The following is a 15214-nucleotide window of genomic DNA, read 5'->3' as shown; positions in this document are numbered from 1 at the left end:
GATGGAAAAGAAAAATTGGTAAAAGAAATGAGAGGTATGCAAGACAGAGTCAACAGCTTCCCCAAGGGAAGGACAAAAATTGAATGTAGAAAACAACTACTTAAAAAGCAGAATTGACCAAATGGAAAATGAGGTACAAAAACTCACTGAAGAGATCTCCTTAAAAAGTACAATTGGCCAAATGGAAAAGGAGGTACAAAAGCTATCTAAAGAAAACAATTAGTTAAAAATTAGAATTGGGCAAGGGGATGCTAATGGCTCTATTAGACATCAAGAATCAGTCAAACAAAATGAAAAGAATGAAAAAATCAAAGAAAACATAAAATACCTCATTGGAAAAACAACTGACCTGGAAAATAGACCTAGGAGAGATAATTTAAGAATTACTGGCCTGCCTGAAAACCATGATCAAAAAAGAACTTGGACAGCATCTTTCAAGAAATTATCAAGGAAAACTGCCCAGAGGTCTTAGAACCAGAGAGTAAAAAGTCATTGAAAGAATCTACTGATCACCTCCTGAGAAAGATCCTAAAATGAAAATGCCAAGGAATATTGTAGCCTAATTCCAGAATTATCAGGTTAAGGAGAAAATAGTGCAAGTAGCCAGAAAGAAACAATTTAAATATCATAGAACCACTGTCAGGATTACACAGGACCTTGCAGCTTCTACATTAGAAGATCAGAGGGCTTGCAATATGATATTCTGGAAGACAAAGGAGCTTGGATTACAACCAAGGATCAACTACCCAGTGAAATTGAGCATAATCTTTCAGGGGACGAGATGGACATTCAATGAAATAGGGGACTTCCAAACCTTCCTGATGAAAAGACCAGAGTTCAACAGAAAGTTTGATCTTCAAACACAAGATTCAAGAGAGGCATAAAAAAGTAAAGAGGAAAGAAAAAAAAGATGTTATTCAATAAGAGCAAACTGTTTACATCCCTACATGAGAAGATGATACCTGTATCTTACACCTTAAGAACTGTATCATTATTATAACATTTAGAATGGGTATATATAGAGGGCATAGATATAAGTTGACTTTGAAGTGATTATAAAAAATCTAAGAGGTGAAAAGGGATTGTATTGGGAGGAGAGGAAGCGGAAAAGGGTAAATCACATCACCTGAAGAGATGCAAAGACCTATCACAGTAGAGGGAAAGAAGGGAGGGTGATGAGCATTGTTTGAACTCTACTTTCATTGGATTTGGCTCAAAGAGGGAATAACATAGTCAGGTCTAGAAATCGAACTTACCCTATAGGAAGTAGGAGGAGAAAGGGGAAATAAAAGGCAGGGGATGGATAGATGGGAGGGAAGAAGTAGTAGGGGGAAAGGGAAAGAAACTGGAAGAGGCTAATAGAAGTGACAGCAGATTGAGGGAGGTGGTAGTCAAAAGCAACACACTACTGAGGAGGGAAAGGGAGAAAAGAAAGAGGACAACATAAATGGAGGGGTGGAAATAAGATGGAGAGAAAAACACAGTTATTAATAATAACTGTGAATGGAAATGGAAAGAACTAGCCTATAAAAGAGAAGTGGATAGCAGAGGGGATCAAAAACCATAATCCTACAATATGTTGTTTACAAGAAACACATGAGAAGCATAGTGATATACCTCAACCTTCTTCTCTCAGAACTAGATAAACCTAAGCAAAAAATAAACAAGAAAGAAGTTAAGGAAGTGAAGCAAATTTTAGAAAAGTTAGATATGGTAGATACTCTGGAGAAAATTGAATGGGAGTGGAAAAAAAATACATTTTTTCTCAGTGGTGCATGGCACCTACATAAAAATTGATCAGGTACAAGGGCATAAAAACCTCACAATCCAATGCAGAAAAGCAGAAATATCAAATGTATCCTTTTCAAATGATGATGCAATAAAATTACATGTAATAAAGGGCCATGGAAAAATAGACTGAAAATTAACTGGAAACTAAATAATCTAGTCCTAAAAACTGAGTGAGTTAAACAATAAAGAATAGAAACAATCAATAACTTCATCCAAGAGAATGACAATAATGAAACAACACACCAAAACCTATGAGATGCAGCCAAAGTGGTTCTTAGGGGAAATTTTATATTTCTAAATGCTTACATGAATAAAATAAAGAGATCAATGAACGAGGCATGAAACTAAAAAAGTTAGAAAAAGAACAAATTAAAAATCTCTAATTAAGTACCAAATTAGAAATTCTGAAAAGCAAAGGAGAGATTAATAAAATTGAAATTAAAAAAACTATTGAACTAGTAAATAAAACTAAGAGCTGGTTTTATGAAAAAAAAAACAATAAAACAGATAAAAATGTGGTTAATTTGATTAAAAAAAGAAAGAAGAAAATCAAATCACCAGTATCAAAAATGAAAGGGGTAAATTCACTGCCAATGAAGAGGAAATTAAAACAATGATTATGAGCTATTTTGCCCAACTGTATGCCAATAAATTTGGCAATCTTAGTAAAATGGATGAATATTTACAAAGTATTAATTGCCCAGATTAACAGAAGAGGAAATAAAATACTTAAACAGTCCCATTTCAAAAAAAAAAGAAATTGAACAAGCCATCAATGAACTCTCTAAGAAAAAAGCTCCAGATACAGATGGATTTACAAGTGAATTCTACCAAACATTAAAAGAACAAAAATTCCAGTACTATAAAAACTATTTGGAAAAATAGGCAAAGAAGGAGTCCTACTAAATTTTTTATGATACAAATATGGTATTGATACCTAAACTGGAAAAAGCCAAAACAGAGAAAAAAATATAGACAAATTTTTGAAATTAATATAGATGCAAAATTTTTAAATAAAATATTAGAAAAGAGATTACAGCAACTTATGTTGAGGATAATACACTATGACCAGGTAAGATTTACACTAAGAATGCAGGGCTGGTTGAATATAAGAAAAACTATCAGCACAATTGACAATATCAACAACAAAACTAACAGAAATCATATAATTATCTCAAAAGATGCAGGAAAGCCTTTTGACAAATTACAACACCCATTCCTATTAAAAACACTAGAGAACATAGGAATAAATGGAGTCTTCCTTAAAATGATAATCATCACCAAGCTTTACATGATGAGCTAGAAGCATTTCCAATAACATCAGAGGTGAAACAAGGATGTTCATTAACAACACAATTATTCAATATTGTACTAGAAATATTAGCTTTAGCAATAAGAGGAGAAAAAGAAATTAAAGGAATTAGAATAGGCAAAGAAGAAGCAAAATTATTATTCTTTGTAGATAATATGATGGCATACTTGGAGAATCCTAGAGAATCAACTAAAAAACTACTTGAAATAATTAACAACTTTAGCAAAATGGCAAGATATAAAATAAACTCACATAAATCATTGACATTTCTATATATTACTAACAAAGCCCAACAGCAAGAGATAGAAAGAGAAATTCCATTTGAGGTTACTGTAGACATTATAAAATATTTGGGAGTCTACCTGCCAAGAGAAACCCAGGAACTATATGAACACAATTACAAAACACTTTTCACACAAATGAAGTCGGAGCTAAATAATTGGAAAAATATTAGTTGCTCATGGGTAGGCCAAGCTAATATAATACAAATGACAATTCTATGTAAATTAATTTATTTATTCAGTGCCATACCAATCAAACTACCAAATAATTATTTTACAGAGCTAGAAAAAATAATAACAAAATTCATCTGGAAGGACAAAAGGTCCAGAATGCCAAGGGAATTAATGAAAAGAAATGCAAGGGAAGATGTCCTAGTCTTACCAGATCTAAAACTGTATTATAAAACAGCAATCACCAAAATTACTTAGTACTGGCTAAGAAATAGAATGGCGGATCAGTGGAATAAGTCAGGTACATAAGACAGAGTAGTTAAGGACAATAGTAATTTACTGTTTGATAATCCAAAGACTCCAGCTTCTGGGATAAGAACTCACCATTTAACAAAAACTGCTGGGAAAACTGGAAAATAGTATGGCAGGAACTAGGCATAGACCAAAATCTTATACCATATACCAAGATAAAGTTAAAATGGGTACACAATTTAGATATAAAGGCTGATAGTATGAGCAAACTAGGAGGGCAAGGAATCATTTCTCTGTCAGCTTTATGGAGAAGAAAAAATTTATGACCAAACAAAAGAGAGAGAACATCATGAAATGCAAAATGGATAGTTTTGATTACATTAAATTAAAAAGGTTTTGCACAAATAAAGCCAACACAACCAAGATTAGAAGGGAAGCAGAAAGCTGGGAAAGAATTTACCAGACTCTCTGACAAATACCTCATTTCTAAAATATATACAGAACTGAGTCAAATTTATAAGAATACAAGTCATTCCCCAATTGATAAATGGTCAAAGGATATGAACAGACAGTTCTCAGATGAAGAAATTAAAGCTATCTACAGTCATATGAAAAAGTGTTCTAAATCACTACTGATTAGAGAAATGCAAATTGAAACAACTCTGAGGTACCACATCACTCCTATCAGATTGACTAACATGACAAAACAGGAAAATGATAAATGTTGGAGATGTGGGAAAATTGGAACACTAATGCATGGTTGGTGGAGTTGTGAACTGATCCAACCATTCTGGAAAGCAATACCACTTCTAGGTCTGTATCCCAAAGAGATCATAAAAAAAAAGGAAAAGGACCTACATGTACAAAATATTTATAGCAGTTCTTTTTGTGGTGGCAAAGAATTGGAAATTGAGGGGATGCCCATCAATTGGGGAATGGCTGAACAAGTTGGGGTATATGAATGTAATGGAATACATAAGAAATTCCATAAGAAATGATGAGCAGGCAGACTTCAAAAAAACTTGGAAAGATTTATATGAACTGATGGTGAGTGAAGTGAGCAGAACCAGGAGAACATTGTACACAGTAACAGACACATTTTGTGGTGACTAACTTTGATAGACCTAGCTCTTTTCAGCAATGCAAGGATCTAAGAAAACTACAAAATACTCATGATGAACAAAGCTATCCACATCCAGGAAAAAACTATGTAGTTTGAATGCAGCTCGGGGCATATTATTTGCTCTCTTTTTTGCTGCTGATGTTTTTTTTTTTCTCATGGTACCTCCCATTGGTTCTAATTCTTCTTTACAAACATGAATAATGTCATGATATGTTTAATATGAGTGTATATGTAGAGCCTATATGAGGTTGTATGCTGTCTTGGGGAGGGGGAAGAAGAGGTGGGGGAGAAAAGTTAGAACTCAAAATCTTATGGAAGTGAATGTTGAAAACTAAACATAAATTACTTTTTTAAAAAGATAATCTGAAAAGAAAAAACTACAATTCACTCTCCAAGCCCCACCCTACCCTTCTACATACACACCAAAAAAAAAAAGGTAATGCTTCTCCTTTCTCATAACAGCAGCCTAGGACAAAGTTTCAACTCTTTTATCTCTATACCAAATAAAAAGCGGAATAACTATTTTACATAATGCTGAATCCAAAAGCATATGCAATTTGACCTCATTTAAACTCTATGATTGGTAATGAGTATGGAGATCTTGGGACAGCAATAAGCTAATAATGAAATGTGTTATAGAAACAAGAAATTTTTTGGAGGTGGAAGAGACCTTGAGAGTTCAGTTCTCATCTTTTACAGATAAGAAAACTGAGTTTCAGAGACACGAAATGACTTGACTAAAGTCACCAAGGAAGTCAGCAGCAGGACTAGAAGCCGGGTCTCCTCCATCCTGCCCAGTGAATTTTTCACCCTATCACCCAATGTGGATACAAATGAGAAAACACCCTACCTTTGAAAGCTTTCAAGTTCTGCCATTCATTCCCCTGAGTCCCAGTTGTCTTTTTCAAGGTTCTGAATGCTGGCATCTTTCAAAGACTTCATTCTGGTGCCCAACACATTGGTTTTCTCTCAGATACCTGATATCATCTTCCAAGGACAGAATCTGAGACTTCTGTTTGGTGTGAATTTCTTTCCCACTCAGGTTCCATCTCTTGCAATGAGGATACTTTTGTGAGGAGCCTGTTTTGAAGATCGTTTACCTCTACAGGAAGAGAAAATATAAAGGTGGTATTAGCCTTTATACCAGAAAACTTTAAATAGCCTTTAACTGGAACTTAGAAATTCATGACCAGAGAGTGGATATTTATTTTATAAACTAAAATGAAACCTTCCTGCATTGGAGAAAAGTTAACTACATTTTAAAAATGAAATCATGCCAGCCAATGAGACTCAATATCAAGATTGAAGTTATTCATCTTAACATTACTACTAATACTACTACTTAGTGTGAACTAAATAGATCTCAAAATTACAGCTTTAGTTAACAGAACCACAAAATCTCAGAGTTAGGAAGCACCAGAACTCATCTAGTCCAATCCATTCCTGACCAAGAATTCTTTCTCCAACATCTACTACATGCAGCCATCCAGGCTCAGTTTGGAGACCTTCATTAAGCTCATCCCACTTTTGGCTGACTCTAAGCATTAAGAAGTTCTTTATTTTGTATTTTTGCATTAATGTTTTTACGTGAATTTAATTTTACATTTACTTTTTTTTACATTAAGCCCAAATTTGCCATACTGCCATTTCTACCGATTGCTCTAAGTTTTCCTTCAAGGGGTCAAGCAGAACAAATTTAATCCAATGGTGACTCTTCAAATACTTGGAGATAATTACCATTGCCTCCATCCCCCTCACCCCCAAGTCATCCCTTCGCCTTCTATGGCATGATCTTACCACCCTGTTGGCAATCTTCCGGATGTGCTTTGACCTTATCCAACTTGTTCCTAAAATGTAGCATCTAGAATTGAACACAGTACTCCAGATTTGGACTGACCCTGAACTCTGTCCTTCTGGACTCTGTGCCTCTACTAATGTATCCTACAATAACTTTGACCTTTTTTGGCTGTGATCACATATAATATGACATACAAAATATAAAAGTTCCAAATTTTAAGGGCATTTCCTTCTGTGATAAAAAAGGAAACAAAAGGGCAAATGTGTTGTTTGCCCTAATCATAAGAGAAACACTTATATAGCACTTACTATGTGACAGGCATTGTGCAAAGCACTTTATAATTATTATCTCATTTGATCCTCACAACAACCCTTGGAAGTTGTTCAGTGGTCTCTGCCTCTCTGTGACTGGGATTTTCTTGGCAAAGATACTGGATTGGTTTGCCATTTCCTTCTCCAGCTCATTTTACAAATGAGAACTGAACAAACAAGGTCAAGTGACTTGCCCAAGTGAATTACACAGGTAATCAAGTGTCTGAGGCCTGATTTCTACCACTCTATGCACTGCGCCACCTAGCTACTCTCTCCTAAGTATTAAGAAAGAAAGAAAGAGAGAGAGAAGGAAAGAAGAAAAGAAAGAGAGAGAAAAAGGAAGAAAGGAAGGAAGGAAGGAAGGAAGGAAGGAAAACACAAAAAGAAAGAAATCCTTGGAGTTCTCAAGGCACCAAAAAGGAAAGAGGAAAGAGTGACATTGTCTAGAGAAAATACCTTCCCAGGGACTTGCCAAAGAATATTTCCCATCCCAAAGAAGTTCTTCCTTTGGATATTTGTGTCAATTGTAGATATGGCACTAAAATAAGAATGAAAAACAGAGAATATATCTAAAGAGATCTCTAGTCCAATCTGGGAAGTGCTTCCTTCAGATCATCAGAGACAACTAGCTCTTTACCTATATCCTTCTTTGAAAATTCTGGAAGAGATTCCATAACCATTACAAGGTTAATTAATACATATCTAGGAAATTATTACTTACATTTTTTTGCCACACCTGTGATGGTATAAGGAACTCACAACAAGAAATTTCATCTACCAATGGAGATCAATACCTTCTTTTCAACTTACAGTCTTAGAGAGGTGCCTGGGACATCCAAAGTCACACAACTAGTATGTCTCAGAAGTAGGGCTTGTACCCAGGTCTTTTTTTTTACTTCAAGGCCAATAAATCAAACAAAAAGTATTTACTAAGTGCCAGGCATGTGCTAGGTACTGAGGTTACTAGTACAAAGATTAGAGCAATCCCTAAACACAATGAGTTTACATCTATGTCCACTATGTCATGATTTAGAGATATTTAGAGATAAAAGAATATTGATAGTAGACTTATAGATGACTTCCATAATGTAAGCCTAAAGTGTAATTTAACCCAGCCATGCTATGGCATGCTATGGTCCTGAGTGACATATTTCCTTTCTTTGTGGATGAAGATGACCATGAGCTTTGAACACAACAACTAAGGAAATAGCCACCTTTCTAATGCTGAGATGATTGGGCATCCCATGTCAGTCAGACCTGAATATCCAGTGACCCCCTCCTCAAATACTCGTCACTAGACCTTTCTTCCTTTTCCTTCCTTCCCTTCTTTTTCTTTCTCTTTTCTTTCTTACCCTTCCCTCTTTCTCTTGCTCAATAAAAGTCATATTTTTTTTCCTTTTCTCTCTTTAAAATACATGATTCAGTATTTTCAGAGATAGGTAGGTACCTCAACCTCTCCCAACTAATTTCTTCTTCTATGGCCACACCCATCACCACTTGCCTTTTTTTAGGTTTAGTCCCTAATCTTACCCCACAATGAATAGCAAAGGAGGTCCCTTCCTATTGCACCATCCTCTCCTCCACTAGCCCCAGGTACAAGATTCACCAAGTTCACTCCCTATGAACAGTATTAATAGATCTTGAGAGTTGGTCACTTTTCTCAAACTACATTTAAAAAAAGGCATAGGTTATTAGAACTTTTCTTTGGGGGAAATTTTGAAATTTCTGCTTCCTTGTGTCTGAGCAAGTGAATAAAGTCCTCTAAATGAAGGAAAATTGAGCTACCACTGCATTTAGTTGGCCCTTAAATATGAAATCTTAATCTAGTATTCCAGTTCAAATTTCTTTATTAGGCTGAGCGTGATCTTGAGAACTAGTAAGAGAGGACAAAGAAAGATCCATTTGCTTTTAGTTGACATTGTAAAAGAACATTTGCTTTATAACCAGAAAAAGGTCCAGAACATTTTGTTACTGGAAGAAATTGCATCAATCATAAGCACTGTAATGCCTAACAGGAAAGATGACCTAAGGACTAGATGCTCTGAGCCACAGATTGTTACGTTAGACTGCATTCAGAGAAAGAAGAAGGAGGGTGCTTTTTTCTATCTTAAGAAGTCTAGTAGAAAATTAAAATGGGATAAAAGCTACTGTGTGCTTGTGAAACAAACAAAATAAATCTTAATGTTCTATCAGCATAAAAAAAATTACATTTGTAGAGTACTTAAGCTGTGCAAAGCACTTTACAAACCCCATCTTCAATAAGTCTCACAACAAACCAGGGAGATAATGGTTATAGGCATTATCCCCATTTTACAGATGAGGAAACTGAGGCTCAGAGTTGTTTAGGTGATATGCCCATGATCACACAGCTAGTATGTGTCAGTGGCAAGATTAGAATGAAGGTCTTCTTGACCTAACCCAGTCTTCCAGTAGAGTCTTCTATCTACTATGCGATATTGCTTTAGCCTACTGAAGAACATTTATAAAGAAACATGAATTATTTATGTTCTATAGGAATTTATAATCCATAGAATTTGAAAACATTTCATATACTTCCCTAAATTAATTTGCAAATATGTCTTTCCCTGAAAAACACTTAGTCCAAGTGCTATTTTTAGGGCTCAGCTACCACAGTACAACTTTGTAGAAGATTGGGACAAAGGTGGGAGATATGCATTCAGAAAGTTAAATAACAGCTTTAAGCTACAATTTGACCACGAAAAAAACAATTTGCCTATTCCTATGAAAATCACCATGAAGTCTAACTTTGTCATAATTGGTCACATCCATGAGCATTAAACATATATGCCCATTCTGAAACATTCAGCACTTTAAGTGCCTTACAAATACAGTACAAACCAAGAGCTGTGCTTCAAGACTCCATTTTCTTTGACCTTGTTCTAAGAGGGTGTCCAACAGCCCTCAACCCCAAGTAATGTATCTAAAAACGTGCCCTCATATCTTTAGCAGGGAAGCCTACTTAATGGCATTACAGAATCAAAGGTACACACTCAGTGTGAATAATGCCTAGACAAAGCTCTTGAATCAATCAAAGAGGTAAAGTAGGTACAAATTCATTGAAACCAGTATAAGACAGGAAATATCTTACAGTTGCTAAAGAGAATCAATCACCCTCTATGGGGTTTGGATAAAACAACCAGATGATTCAGATTCTAGTATCAAGCCAGCCTAATGGTCAAAAAGCTCCAGCTGAGCCCTGAGAGGGAATCACTTGGGGGAGAAGGGGAAGGGGTAAATGAAGGGAAAAGAGGAGACAGTCCATGTCTTCTCTCCCTCCCCCTTGACCAGAGAATATCTTTGTGAGCTTCAAAAGGCTGGAGGAGTTGGCCTAACTTCTTACTGGCTGTTGGTAGCCATATCCCCAGAATAACAGAGGCTGATGGCTACATCTGCACCAGGAGCCAAGACAAAGTAGACACTCCTAGAAAAGATCGCCTCAGGACCATATGAGGGCACTGACCCTGAGAGCCCAGCAGAGACCAAAACCCACCAAAGGGGAACTTCATGAGGATGCGCAAAAGGAGAAAAGACACCAGATACTGTGTGTTACCCCTTGGTCACATGTACTTTCTGAGTTTGAGCTCACTTTCCCCTGGCTTTTGTATGGACTTGTGGGAAAGTGTGTCCCAGACTTTTGTAGAAGGATGATTTTATACTAACTGTTCTTACTATATACCACATTAGTACCTTTTTCTATAAACTAACTCTGGCTGGCTCATTGATAATTACTAGGGGAAGCACCCTGAATGGGGGCAATTGTACTACAAAACCACTCCATCCCCTCAGGGTCACCCCTAGGACCCTAGCAGAGAAGAAGTCGGCCTCCCTCTGGGAACCTGGTCAACCAATGTGTGTGGGAGTAGGGACAGTGAGACTGGAGTCATGGAGAGGGCAGGCAAGCTACAGTGCTATATAATGTTCTATGATATTGATGAAATATAATACTCTATGATACTGAGGAAAGCTATTCAACTAGATAGGGTTTCCCTGGTTGCATCCTATTCATGCCTCACATTGTAGTTGGACACTACCATTGGGCTGTAGACCGTTAGCGTACGTTCCACAATGTAGTACTGTCAACAAGCCTTCCCAAAGGACATGCTAGTCCTCTGGCTTCTGTTTTCAGTCCTCTTTGTTCATGACAGCAATGGATCATTGTGCAACTCTGAAGGTCTCTAACCCTCCGCCACAGTTTTAGATGTTTCAGCATATAAATTCATTAATGAGTTTTGAGGCTAGACCTGAACCTGACAGGATGGACATACATTAAGCCCTAACATATACAATCAAGACTGAAGTAGATAAGTTCAGGCATTCTGAAAGATTCAGACATAGTCAGCCAGTGAGGGAACAAATTGTCTAGTGGCTTAAGTTATTTTCTTTTAAATTACAAAGAGATTCTGGGGTTTAAGTTTAAACTACATACATGATGACCAAAATTTCTTCTCAGTGGACTCTAGAGATATCTGATGATGATTATAACAACAAAATAATAACTACCATTTAGATAATGCCTTAAGATTTGCAAAACACTTTACAAATATTAACTCATTGAGAGAAATTATTTTCTATTATATTAATAATCAATTATTAAATTAGGATTAAGGTTTTTCATTTCTATTTCTATCTATATTCATTTCTATTCAGGGACCAGCCCCTGTAGGTCATTCAGCCTAATCCTTGGGGTATGTGGTCTCTGATTCTAAGAGAGACCTCACCCAACTAGGAGACCTTACTTTTGTTTATAAAAGGAATTTAATCTAGGTGCATTCTAGCTGTGAAGCATTAAGCCCATGTCCTTGAACCACTTCATTGGAGTTTAGAGTAACCTAGTTCATGAAGGAGAAAAACCAACCAGAGTGGTCTGGATAGAGATGGATTTCTTTGTCTAGATTGCTGGAGGCAGCTGAGTCTCATGATCAAGCCAAGTTCTCTGCAGGAGGAGCTAAATTTTAGCTGCCATTTCAGCCCACCTCTTCAGTTGAAAGTTCATCTCTTAATTGTTCACCAATCGAAGTTGATTTTCCCTTATCAGGAGTGCCCTCTTTTCTAACAGCACATCAAAGTATCCTGTATCTCCATGAGGTGTCTTTCATTACAGAGAGAAACCATTGACCATCAATTTGTTGATAACCAGCTAGCCTAATTAGTAAATTGATTATTAGTTACCCAGAAACTCTGTCTTTCAGGCTTTTCGTTCATCTCATTGTTTTATGTTCACAATAATCCTGGGAGATAGGTGCTATTATCATCCCTAGGTGTTATTATTGTCCCTATTTTATAGATGAGGAAACTGAGACAAATAGAGGTTGCTTGGGGTCAAAAGCTAGTAAGTATCTGAGACTGGATTTAAACTCAGGTCTTCCTGACCCCAGAGCCAGCAAGCACTCTATTCACTGAGCCATATAGGTCCCTTTCATGGAAACCTGGGATTTCACGGAGGACAAGTAGAAAGCCATTCTATTAGCGCATTTGGGGGTGTATACTGTGCAGGTTGCAGAAATCAATGATGTTACTCAATTATCAACAATTCTATCAAGCAAAATGTTAGAAGAAACTGATGGGGTACTTGGGTGCTAGTACTGGGACCCCAATTCCAAGACCATAGTTCTCCCTAGCCTCAGAAACACTATCCCTGGCGGTTTCCCCCAGCCCAAGACACTGTGCCGACTCATAAGTGAGCCCCAGCAAGACACTTACTTATCTCTCTCCCTGGTGCAGTAACACAAAGCTGGGTGAGGGAGTGATGGGCTGTTCAGACCCTAGCTCTAAGATCATGTCTCTGAAGCCTCTCAATTTCTTAGTAGGCTCCTGTACTGGAAGAATGCATTCTCTCATCAGGATGAGGATTTTTGTCCCTGGCTAATACAAAGACTCTTCCTCCTGCCAGATCCCCAAAGTCCATGCCTCTGACAACTTCCTCCTTGTCTGGTATGCTCCCTACACTTTCCCATCCATAACTCCCAAAGACACCTGGACCTTTAGATTACGTAATCAGTATCATTCCTTTCCCATGCCCTTTTCCATATAAACCCCAGCACCATCCTCAATCTTTCACAGGTTCCTTAAGAATCCTTGCCCAGGGGCAGCTGGGTGGCGCAGTGGATGGAGCTCTGGCCCTGTAGTCAGGAGGAACTGAGTTCAAATCTGACCTCAAACACTTGACACTTACTAGCTGTGTGACCCTGGGCAAGTCACTTAACCCCGATGGCCTCCTAAAAAGAAAAAAAAAATCCTTGCCCGCTGAAAAGCATAACAATAAATCTTTGCCAACTTGATTTAAAGAATGCTTGAGTCTGTGAATTCATTCCAGACGACCTTGTCCTGCACTCTGGTCTATGAGGGGTCTCATCCTCTCAGACCTGCTGTATAATCAGTTAAAATGGAATAACCACAAAGGCAATGGATGAAAGAAATTAAAACATATCAAAGCAACTTTTACCCTCAGATAAGGAATGGACTAGTCTGAAATAATAGCAGCAGGTCAGTTAGCCTGTCATGGCAGTGACTGAGAATTGGGTAACTCTTTGTGACCTCTTTTGGGGTCTTTCTTGGCAGAGATACTAGGGTGGTTTTCCATTTCCTTCTCTAGCTCATTTTACAGATGAGGAAACTGAGGCAAACAGGCAAACCTCTGGGTCACACAGCTAGAAGTGTGTTAGGCCAGATTTGAACTCGGGTCTTCTGGACTTCAGGCCCAGCACCCTCTTCACTGTATTACCTCGCTACCCCATACTGTTGGAAGGGGCAGCTCTCCTGTTTACCATTCTCGTCTATGCATTGTTTTGTCTTCCCTAACAAAATGTAAGCTCCTTGAAGGCAAGGACTACCTTGCTTCTTGTTGTTTGTATTCCTAGCCCTTACCCCAGCCGTCTAGCGCATAATAAGCATTTAATAAATGGTGTTTCATTCTTTCATTAACTGCATTTCATCATTTTGTGAGGTGATGCTACTCATAATTTTCTCTCATTCTCCATAATGTTTTATAAATGAGATTGAACTCGTAAGTGGTACTGCATGCCTTTGCAACATCTTTCTTCACGCGAAGGAGATAAAAGTCTTTGCTGCCTGTGGTGATTTCTGGACTTTTTGGGCTTCCTGCTTTGACAGTAGTTTTGGAGATGTTGTCTCCAAGCAATGGTAATAAAGTCAAAATCATTATTTTTGTCCATTTCCTATTTTTCAGATTTGATAGCCTACTTAAATAGATTCTCATCTTTCTCCTTTCTCCTACTTTTGTGTGGATTTTAGTTTTTGCTGTAAACAGTCAATGCAATGTCTAAACACAAAGAGCTGATTCTGAAATAGTTCCTCAATTGGCAACCAAACATTTTCTATGTGTTAAGATAACAGTCCATTTTACATTTTCCAGTCAAGATGATGAGGGGAAGGGCTTAAAAAGAGCCAGGCTCTTCATAAACCTCTCAAAAAATACAACAGAAATACTAAGGAGATGAAAAGCAGCTTTTAAAAACACCCCTTGGGGCAGCTAAGTGGCACAGTGGATAGAGCACGGCCCTGAAATCAGGAGGACCTGAGTTCAAATCTAACCTCAGACCAAACACTTCACACTTAATAGCTGTGTGACCTGGGCAAGTCACTTAACCCCAATTGCCAAAAAAGAAACAAAACACCTCTACAAAAAATAAAAATCAAACAAAACAGAAAATGAAAAAACAAAAGTGCTGACAAAATGTTTAAAATGGAGCAATAGAAATAACTAAAGTATCAAAAGGAATATAGATGGGAAAAGAACCAGGGCAGAGGATTCCAACACAGAACTTTAAATGGATACATAACTCATTTAAGTAAATTAATCCAAAATTAATATTGGAATGAAAATCAGAAGGTCAAGTTATAGAGGCACTTGAGAATTACCAAAGTTAAAATAAAAGATTTTTTGAAAGATTACAAGGAAATATTCAACCTTAGTCAATTTCTCAAATTAATAAACTGGGTTTGTTCTATTAGTATCATTATGGAGGAAGATAAAAATAGATATGAAAGTTCCCCAGAACATTCAATTTGGGAGGTGACATTCTTGTCAAATGACACTCAATCTAGCATTCAAAGGAATCTAATATTGGTTTTGCATTCATTTATTGAAAATGCAATTATTTTTTTAAAAAATGCTATTTTTTTGGTTCTATTTAA

General features: G+C 37.0%; 1 pseudogene; it reads right to left on the bottom strand.

The window, feature by feature from the left end:
- LOC114042586 overlaps positions 1–15214 on the bottom strand; it is a 45827-nt pseudogene that overhangs the window by 13645 nt on the left and 16968 nt on the right.

The sequence above is a fragment of the Vombatus ursinus genome, unplaced genomic scaffold, assembly GCF_900497805.2.
Source record: "Vombatus ursinus unplaced genomic scaffold, bare-nosed wombat genome assembly UNPS02014603.1, whole genome shotgun sequence".
Taxonomy (NCBI): Eukaryota; Metazoa; Chordata; class Mammalia; order Diprotodontia; family Vombatidae; genus Vombatus; species Vombatus ursinus.
Note: the sequence above shows the minus strand (reverse complement) of the source record. Positions and strands in the feature narration are given on the sequence as shown.